At 49.4% G+C, this 10,123-nt stretch overlaps 1 long non-coding RNA gene across 1 annotated transcript; it reads left to right on the plus strand.

The window, feature by feature from the left end:
- The first annotated feature begins 5,619 nt into the window (after window positions 1–5,619).
- LOC123487192 lies at window positions 5,620–9,236 on the plus strand. The gene is made up of 3 exons (XR_006659678.1): window positions 5,620–6,396; window positions 7,499–7,984; window positions 9,097–9,236. It is a non-coding gene; the product is annotated as an uncharacterized LOC123487192 (long non-coding RNA).
- The last annotated feature ends 887 nt before the right edge of the window (window positions 9,237–10,123 follow it).

Genomic DNA, 10,123 nt, shown 5'->3' on the forward strand with positions numbered 1-10,123 from the left:
GTCTCGTCAGCCTGACTTCTGGGTTTCACCCCGAATCTAATGGGCAGGTGGAACGGGTGAATCAGGATGTGGGTAGGTTCCTGCGGTCCTACTGCCAGGACCGACTGGGGGAGTGGTCGGTGTTCTTGCCATGGGCCGAATATGCACAGAACCCTCTCCGCCAATCCTCCACTAACCTGTCTCCATTTCAATGTGTTTTAGGGTATCAGCCGGTCCTGGCACCATGGCATCAGAGCCAGACTGAAGCTCCTGCGGTGGACAACTGATTTCAGCGCGCGGAGGAGACGTGGAATGCTGCCCACGTCCACCTCCAGTGCACCATGCGTCGCCAGAAGGCCAACGCTGACCGCCACCGCAGTGAGGCCCCGGTCTTTGTACCGGGTGATCGGGTCTGGCTCTCGACCCGGAACCTGCCCCTCCGCCTGCCCTACCTGCCCCTCCGCCTGCCCTGCCGGAAGCTGAGCCTGTGGTTTGTGGGGCCGTTCAAAGTCCTGAGGAGAGTAAACAAGGTTACGTATAGGTTACTACTCCCTCCTGATAACCGTATTAACCCCTCGTTTCATGGGTCTCTCCTCAGGCCGGTGGTGGCTGGTCCGCTCCAGGAGTCTGAGGTGCGGGAGGTCCCTCCGCCCCCTCTGGACATCGAGGGGGCCCCGGCGTACTCCGTCCGTTCCATCCTGGATTCGATGCGTCGGGTGGGGGGCCTTCAGTACCTCGTGGAGTGGGAGGGGTACGGTCCGGAGGAGTGGTGCTTGGTCCAGGTGAAGAATGTCCTCGATCCCTCCCTGTTGCGGGATTTCCACCATCGTCATCCGGATCGCCCTGCTCCGCGTCCTCCTGGCCCAGAGGCCGGTGTCGGCGCGCTTCTGGAGCTGCGTGTCGAGGGGGTACTGTCACAACTTCCTCCGAAGCTGCCTCCTCTCCTTGTTCGGGCAGGCTTCGGCGTTCGTCGTCACCGGCCTTCTAGCCACTGCCTCTCCTCTTCTCATCATTCCATTTGTTTTGTCTTGTTTTTCACACAAACCTGGTTCATATCCCCTCATCAGTCTCTGTATAATTATTCCCTCTGCTCCCCCATGTCTTTGTGTGTGATTGTTTCCATGTGGAGGTGTCGATAGCTCGGTGGAGCATTATGTACTTTATCGTCGGGATATTCACCCGTGTGTTTTTTTTTCTTCCCAGTGCGCCGTTAAGTCGCACTGTAGTTGTTTTACGCATTGCTGCGAACCGCTGTATTGGTCGAATAAACCATTATTCTGGGATTTACACCTCCTGCGCCTGACTCCGTCCAAATCACCCGCTACATGCGCTATATAGGGAATAGGGCACCATTTAGGATTCACGGTCAGCTGCCACTGTCCTACCAATCCATTATCCTCATTTGCTATTGTTAACTCCAGGTATATCTGTCCTGGTAAAGAACGCTACCGGGACATAGTCCACATAACTGGACATGTTGCATTGGTGTCCCGCTGCCTCTCTCTGAACCACTTGGCCATGGGAAATAGAAATCAAGCAACTGTTGAACGTAGTGACAACCTGTATGTGATGCAGGGGGAGAGAGTATCCAACCAGGGATACGTCCCAAATGGCACCCTATTCCCTATGTAGTGCACTACTTTTGCCCAGAGCCCTATGAACCCTGGTCAGAAGTAGTGTACTACAGAGGGAATAGGGTGCCATTTTGGAAGCACACCGGGGCAACAAAATATGGGATGCTATTTGTGGACGGTGACTGCCTCTAAAATAGCGTGTGCATAAGGTTTCATTATAAGCCCCTCTTAGAGCCGTAGCGTTCTGTGAATGAGGCCCCGGTTCCAACCACCCCGGGACCATTTTAGAAACACAGGTGTTGACCTTAGTGGAGCCGCTGAGCGCGGAGGCTTGTGCTTGCTGCAGAGGAAAATGTTAGCCACACACACACACACACACAGGGGGACACACACATGGGGACACACACATGCACATACGCTGCAGGATATGCACACACACACACACACACACACACACACACACACAAACACACACACACACACACACACACACACAGGGACACACACATGCACATACGCTGCGGTATGCATACACACACACACACATACATACACACACACACACACACAAACAGGGACACACACATGCACATACGCTGCAGTATGCATACACACACACACACACACACACACACACACACACACACACACACACACACACACACACACAAACACACACACACAGGGAAACACACATGCACATACGCTGCGGTATGCATACACACACACACACACACACACAAACACACACACACACACACACACACACACACACACACACACAAACACACACACACACACACACACACACACACAGGGACACACACATGCACATACGCTGCGGTATGCATACACACACACACACAAACACACACACACACACACACACACACACACACACACACAGGGACACACACATGCACATACGCTGCGGTATGCATACACACACACACACACACACATACACACACACATACACACACACATACACACACACACACACACAAACACACACACACACACACACACACAGGGACACACACATGCACATACGCTGCGGTATGCATACACACACACACACACACACATACACACACATACACACACACATACACACACACACACACACACACACAGCAACCGCTGGTCTATTCTCCACTCCATCTGAACACGGTGTGAAGCATTAGAGATGCCTTGCCACCTGCGGTCACATAGATGGCAGGGAGAAAACAGGAAATCCATCAGGTTGAGAAATTACAACGATGATTATACAACATACGACATATTAGCATAATTATTATCAGTTTTGTTGTTATGGTTACTGGTTTATTACTGGAAGTTGTAGCCTTCTGAATTACAAGACGTGAGAAATAATGTTGGTGTCTGATGTCTGGTAACAGATAGAGAAACGTTTATGGAGAGCATTCTTTATTTATTTTTATTTCTCCACACAAGCTCCTCCTATATATAGTTGATCACATATCCACATATCCGATGTTACGTCATATTCAGATAACACCAAATGTTTGATCATATTTCAAAGCACAAGCAGTCCACTTTTTCAACCGGGTTGTGTTTTTTGATACTGTTGTGGCCAATGTTGAATTCACTGCCTGGTTTGACGAAGTCATACGAACACCCACTCGTCAGACTTGTCAGACTCCACACATATCACAGACCCTAGGGTGAAGGTTCAAAAGAAGATGGACCTCATTCAGGGTGACGGTACAGGGCCTAAAAGGTGTCAAGGTTAGCAGCCCTGTAGAACATGTCTTAATGTTCACAACATATTCGCTTTGTAGATTAGGGCACCAAAACGCTGCAGGATCTGGCTCAGGCAGGGATCTCTGCAGGATCTGGCTCAGACAGGGATCTCTGCAGGATCTGGCTCAGACAGGGATCTCTGCAGGATCTGGCTCAGACAGGGATCTCTGCAGGATGTAGATATCAGACAGGGATCTCTGCAGGATCTGGCTCAGACAGGGATCTCTGCAGGATCTGGCTCAGACAGGGATCTCTGCAGGATGTAGATATCAGACAGGGATCTCTGCAGGATCTGGCTCAGACAGGGATATCTGCAGGATCTGGCTCAGACAGGGATCTCTGCAGGATGAGGACCAGACAGGGATCGCTGCATGATCTGGCTCAGACAGGGATCTCTGCAGGATCTGGCTCAGACAGGGATCTCTGCAGGATCTGGCTCAGACAGGGATCTCTGCAGGATCTGGCTCAGACAGGGATCTCTGCAGGATCTGGCTCAGACAGGGATCTCTGCAGGATCTGGCTCAGACAGGGATCTCTGCAGGATCTGGCTCAGACGGGGATCTCTGCAGGATCTGGCTCAGACAGGGATCTCTGCAGGATGTAGATATCAGACAGGGATCGCTGCAGAATGTGGATCCGACAGGGACATGTGAAAACACCCTAAGCTCAAATAAAGAAATAAAACAATTGGATTTAAAGACTGAAATACTATTGGTTACTCAGTCTTACACCTACTGGGCAGAAGTGCTGAGACTGCAGAGTTGAAGTCTACCTTTGATAGCTACCTATGACTCTATAGGAACCAAAGAGGGACGAAATCCTAGCTTTTCTTCAGCTGTGTCAGGGACTGCTGTTCTGTTCTGACTGCACCCCCAAACCAATAAAAAATGCCCCAAGCCAAGAGCAGTTGTTTCCCGGGTCCTGTCCTGCTCCGACCATGCGTTACCCATTTTGTATTTTTTTTTCTAAAGGAACCATTGACATTCTGCGTAAAAGAAGAGGGGGTGTAGGGTAGGGAACGCTGGGCAGGCGGGTGCGGGTGTAAGGTAGGGAACGCCGGGCAGGCGGGTGGGGGTGTAGGGTGTCTCAGGCCGAGTGTGAACAGCTGAGAGGTGTGATTTCACAGGCTCGCTGCCCCCTGTCAGGCTCTGATTGGGCTGGACAGGAGGTGCAGGCAAGGCCCAGGCTTCAGAGAGACACCAACAGGTGGCAGGCCGCTGCTCTGTGCTGGGGCTGGGGAGGGGGGCAGGCCGAGGCGGAGGCTGGGGAGGGGGCGCACACCCGGCGGATAGAAAAGGCGAGGAGTCCTGATCTGGACACAATCCACCGGCTGGACACAGAGGAAGGAACACCAGGACGGTATGGCAGGAGAGGAGAGGAGAGGAGAGGAGAGGAGAGGAGAGGAGAGGAGAGGAGAGGAGAGGAGAGGAGAGGGAGAGGAGAGGAGAGGAGAGGAGAGGAGAGGAGAGGAGAGGAGAGGTAGAGAGAGATAGAGAGAGATAGAGATAGAGATAGAGATAGAGATAGAGATAGAGATATAGGTAAAGGATAGGGACTGGAGGACTGGTACAGCAGGAAAGGACAGCAGCACAGGCGGGAAGGAAGAAAGGGGGGAGAGAGAGAGAAAGGTTGAGGACTGCTACAGGAATGTTGGGGTCTGGTTGAGGGAATGTTGGGTTCTGGTTGAGGGCCTAGAGGACTTAAGGGACTAGGAGAGGTTTGTTGGCTGTGTCAGTATCAGTGAGTTATGGCACCAGGTGTGGTTGAGTTATGTTCTGTTTGTGGAGATCTGTTGGCTTTAAGGAACTGTTGTTGGGCAGCTTTCAAGTAAATATTTGTTTAGTTCAATACTTTGAAACTTTTTTCTAGAAGTTCTGCTAGTTGATAAAAGTGAAAAGCTCCTGATTGTTCAATAGATGATTCTGATGGTTTGCTACAAGTAGATAGTGAAGAATTGGCTATAATATTACTGTTGTGACCAAGGAATATTTTAGTCTCTGTAAAACCTAAAGTACTTCTAATCAAATAGCTTACAGTCACATGTTCTGTGCCCCCTCACCATCAAATCCCCCTGATTTGCTGTACCATGTGACCTGAGAGTGGGACGGGGAGACGGGGAGAGGTGTTGAAACAGTTGTTAGGTAATGTCTATCTGGGGTTTATGACACTCTGGACCTGTAGCAGGATGTGACGCCTTTGTCAGGTGAGGATAGGGGTGTTCTATAGAGAGGAGAGGAGAGGAGAGGAGAGGAGAGGAGAGGAGAGGAGAGGAGAGGAGAGGAGAGGAGAGGAGAGGAGAGGAGAGGAGAGGAGAGGAGAGGAGAGGAGAGGAGAGGAGAGGAGAAGGGGGAACAACCTGGTTCAATCTAGGGGCCTGAAGGTGTGCTTCTGTTAGCTGAGGTGTCACAAGGTTCCTGTCTTTGATCAACAGTGTAGTGTCAGGAAAGTGAGGACCATGTTAGCGTCGGGAAAGTGAGGACCGTGTTAGCGTCAGGAAAGTGAGGACCGTGTTAGCGTCAGGAAAGTGAGGACCGTGTTAGCGTCAGGAAAGTGAGGACCGTGTTAGCGTCAGGAAAGTGAGGACCGTGTTAGCGTCAGGAAAGTGAGGGCCGTGTTAGCGTCAGGAAAGTGAGGACCGTGTTAGCGTCAGGAAAGTGAGGGCCGTGTTAGCGTCAGGAAAGTGAGGACCGTGTTAGCGTCAGGAAAGTGAGGACCGTGTTAGCGTCAGGAAAGTGAGGACCGTGTTAGCGTCAGGAAAGTGAGGACCGTGTTAGCGTCAGGAAAGTGAGGACCGTCTTAGCTGTTAGCTGTTGGTTTGTCTTTGTCCTATTAGATTCTGGATGGTTCCTAGATTGCTTTTAGGTTCTTAGAATTCATTGCAGAGAAGGGAAAGAGGTAGTAAGGTAGAACTTATAGTTGTCTGCTTTCTGGATGGAGTTTAGAAGAGTGTGTCAAGGATAGACTGTCTGAATGACCGATTTCCTAAGCCATTTTGACACACACACACACACAGACACACACTACGGCGGAGACAAGGAAGACTATGGGATGTGGATGAGACCATAAATCGCAGGGAAAGGTACAGAAAATTATTTTGTTAAAAGTCAAAGTTTAATATTGTGTATTGTCTTGCCTCTACGTTTACTAGTTGTGGTCATCTTAAAACCATTTTGTTGTTGAGATTTCAGTCAAATGTATTTATTGGGGTTTCAGATATCGCAACGTGACATGCTGCACAATGTTGAGGAACTTTACTGACTAGTGACCTTTACGTGGTAGTAGTCAGTATGCCTCACCCCTCTGAATTATCTAGACACATGCTGTCTAAAGTTACTTACCACTAGGGACAGGACAGGCAGCCAGTCATCCAATATGGCTGCAGCGTGATCCATCAAACCTCATCCTCCTTACACTGACTCAGTTTAAGAAATAATGTAGGCTATGTTTGCGAAATCATTATGATAGAAGAGTATTTGAATTATTCAGATCTCAATTAAAAGAAAATGCATATTGGAATTAGATTTTAAGACAATCGTACATTGAACAAGATTTAACCTTGTGAGTTTGACCTAACGTCTACTGCACGTAAACATTAATACCGTAATGTAACTCATTTCACCCTGCTACTTCCACACATCACCTTCAGGTTAACCGCCATGTTTCACTTTAAACTGATTATGGAGGGAACTTCAGTTACACCCCTCTCTCTCTCTCTCTCTCTCTCTCTCTCTCTCTCTCTCTCTCTCTCTCTCATTCTCTCTCTCTCTCTCTCTCTCTCTCTCTCTCTCTCTCTCTCTCTCTCTCTCTCTCTCCTCTCTCTCTCTCTCTCTCTCTCTCTCTCTCTCTCTCTCTCTCTCTCTCTCTCTCTCTCTCTCTCTCTCTCTCTCTCTCTCTCTCTCTCTCTCTCTCTCTCTCTCTCTCTCTCTCTCACTCTCTCTCTCTCTCTCTCTCACCCTGGTTGTGTCCCAAATGATACCCTATTCCCATATGTAGTGCACTACTTTTGTACAGGGTCCATAGAGCCCTGGTCGAAATGAAGTGCACTATATATGATATAGGGTGCCATTTAAGATGCATCTAGAGTTAACCATCGTTAGACAGTTAAGGTTCAGCTCACACTGCCCTGTGACTGGGTGGTAATGAAAAGGTGCTTTGGGTCCTCCGGCCTGCCGGCCTGTCAGGGAGGAGATCCTGTTGTTGCCTCCGGCCTGCCGGCCTGTCAGGGAGGAGATCCTGTTGTTGCCTCCGGCCTGCCGGCCTGTCAGGGAGGAGATCCAGTGTGTCCTCCGGCCTGCCGGCCTGTCAGGGAGGAGATCCAGTGTGTCCTCCGGCCTGCCGGCCTGTCAGGGAGGAGATCCAGTGTGTCCTCCGGCCTGCCGGCCTGTCAGGGAGGAGATCCAGTGTGTCCTCCGGATTGCCGGCCTGTCAGGGAGGAGATCCTGTTGTTGCCTCCGGCCTGCCGGCCTGTCAGGGAGGAGATCCTGTTGTTGCCTCCGGCCTGCCGGCCTGTCAGGGAGGAGATCCAGTGTGTCCTCCGGCCTGCCGGCCTGTCAGGGAGGAGATCCAGTGTGTCCTCCGGCCTGCCGGCCTGTCAGGGAGGAGATCCAGTTGCCTCTCGTGAAGACATACTTCCTTATATCCCCATATGAATACTCCTGCTATGGAATGTAAGGAAGTGTGTGGTTACAAGGGGACTTGAGCGCCAAACTGAGAAGATTCTTTTTTTGTGTTTTCACAACTTTTTTTTAGATGATGAACTACAGGCTACAAGACAGAATGGGCATTTTATTGTCATTTGAATAGAGGAGTAGAAGTTTAGTATATAGGATTGTGTTTGTGTGTGTGTGTGTGTGTGTGTGTGTGTGTGTGTGTGTGTGTGTGTGTGTGTGTGTGTGTGTGTGTGTGTGTGTGTGTGTGTGTGTGTGTGTGTGTGTGTGTGTGTGTGTGTGTGTCCATGTGTGTGTGTGTGTGTGTGTGTGTGTGTGTGTGTGTGTGTGTGTGTGTCCATGTGTGTGTGTGTGTGTGTGTGTGTGTGTGTGTGTGTGTGTGTGTGTGTGTCCATGTGTGTGTGTGTGTGTGTGTGTGTGTGTGTGTGTGTGTGTGTGTGTGTGTGCGTGCGTGCGTGCGTGCGTGCGTGCGTGCGTGCGTGTGTGTGTGTGGCCCAGCCAACAGGTGAAAGTGCTGTTCTTCATTCAGTGTCCTTCAGCCCAGATACGTGTGGTAGTTAAACCATAGAGTTCTAGCCTCCCAAATAGCACCCTATTCCTTAAACGGTGCACTACTTTTGACCAGAGCCTTATGGGCCATTGTCCAAAGTAGTGCACTATAAAGTAAATAGGCTGCCATTTGGGACGTACCTCTGCCCTGCTGCTGACAGTCAGGGGGGGATTGACAGAACAGCTGTCCCCAGTTATAGCAACAGGGGGAGGGGTTGGGAGAGAAAGGGAAGAGTGAGGGAGAGGTGGGGCTGTCGTTGGAGGTGGGGTGTGTTGGGTAGAGGTCTAGTGTTGACTGGCTGTTTGTATCTCTAATAATATGGGAGACTCTGCTTTTAGTAACATCACTTTCTCAATGTCTGTCTAGTCCAGTGAAACACGATTTAGCCCAATGGTCTGATGAGTTTTCAGTTTGGATAGTGATAGTTCTGTGAGTAATGCTATGGTAGTGATGATGACAGCCTCTTCCTATCACATGTCATGATATGTTATACTCCCGTGTCATTACTGTTGTGCTTTTACTGACCTCCTCCTCTGTGTGTTTCGTTCTCTCTTCTTAACAGGTCAGGGGCAAGAGGACGTTGTGGGACTCTGACGTCGTGGCTCACAAAAATATCATCTCCACTACCCTCATGTCTCTCTCTCTCTCTCTCTCTCTCTCTTCCTCTCTTCACCCCTCTCCTATCTCCTTCCCTCTCTCCCTCAATCCCTCTCTCTTCACCCTCTGCTCCCCCTCTCTCTCTCGCGTTCCCTCTCGTCCTGAAGCAGCACGCCTTGCTGTGGCTGGTCAAACGGAACCAAGTCAGGTGTTTCAGTGAGGTTTGGTCCCCTTCAACCAGCTACTGCATGGTGCACTCAGTCAGCAGACAAACAGACACCCACAGCGGGAATGAAAGACAAGAGTCAGAGACGCTGTAGCCTACTGCTGCTGCTGCTTTTGTGTCTGAATCAAGTCAAATTAATCTACTTTTTGTACACTATGGATTACTTTTTTTATTTTTATGTTTCTGTTACGTTCGTTTTTTATGTTGTGTTTCAAAAATAAAGAATTAAAGATGTGACCGTGCTTTTATCTCTGTCATATTTACATTAGGTTGCTGTGCTATGAGTTGCTGGGTATTAACCAAGGAATGAAACTATTCAATTCCCTGTATTAACCAAGGAATGAAACTGTTCAATTCCCTGTATTAACAAAGGGATGAAACTGTTCAATTCCCAATTCAACTTAAGGCCTACATTAGCTAAAAATGTCACTCCAATGTTGACACTAAAGGCCCCGTGTAGCTCAGTTGGTAAAGCATGGCGCTTGCAACGCCAGGGTTGTGGGTTCGATTCCCACGGGGGGCCAGTATGAAAATGTATGCACTCACTAACTGTAAGTCGCTCTGGATAAGAGCGTCTGCTAAATGACAAAAATGTAAAATTAGTTAAATTCTTAGCTATGCCAAATTAAACACATGATCCGGTACTTTGGCAACTAGTAAGTATTTTTTAAACCTCCCGCTTTGGGCTGGATATGTCAATGTGTAGTTCATACATGCATAATCTTTAAGCAAAATGACTGTCTTACCTCAATTAGCCATGAAATCC

The sequence above is a fragment of the Coregonus clupeaformis genome, unplaced genomic scaffold (genome assembly GCF_020615455.1).
Source record: "Coregonus clupeaformis isolate EN_2021a unplaced genomic scaffold, ASM2061545v1 scaf1508, whole genome shotgun sequence".
NCBI lineage: Eukaryota > Metazoa > Chordata > Actinopteri > Salmoniformes > Salmonidae > Coregonus > Coregonus clupeaformis.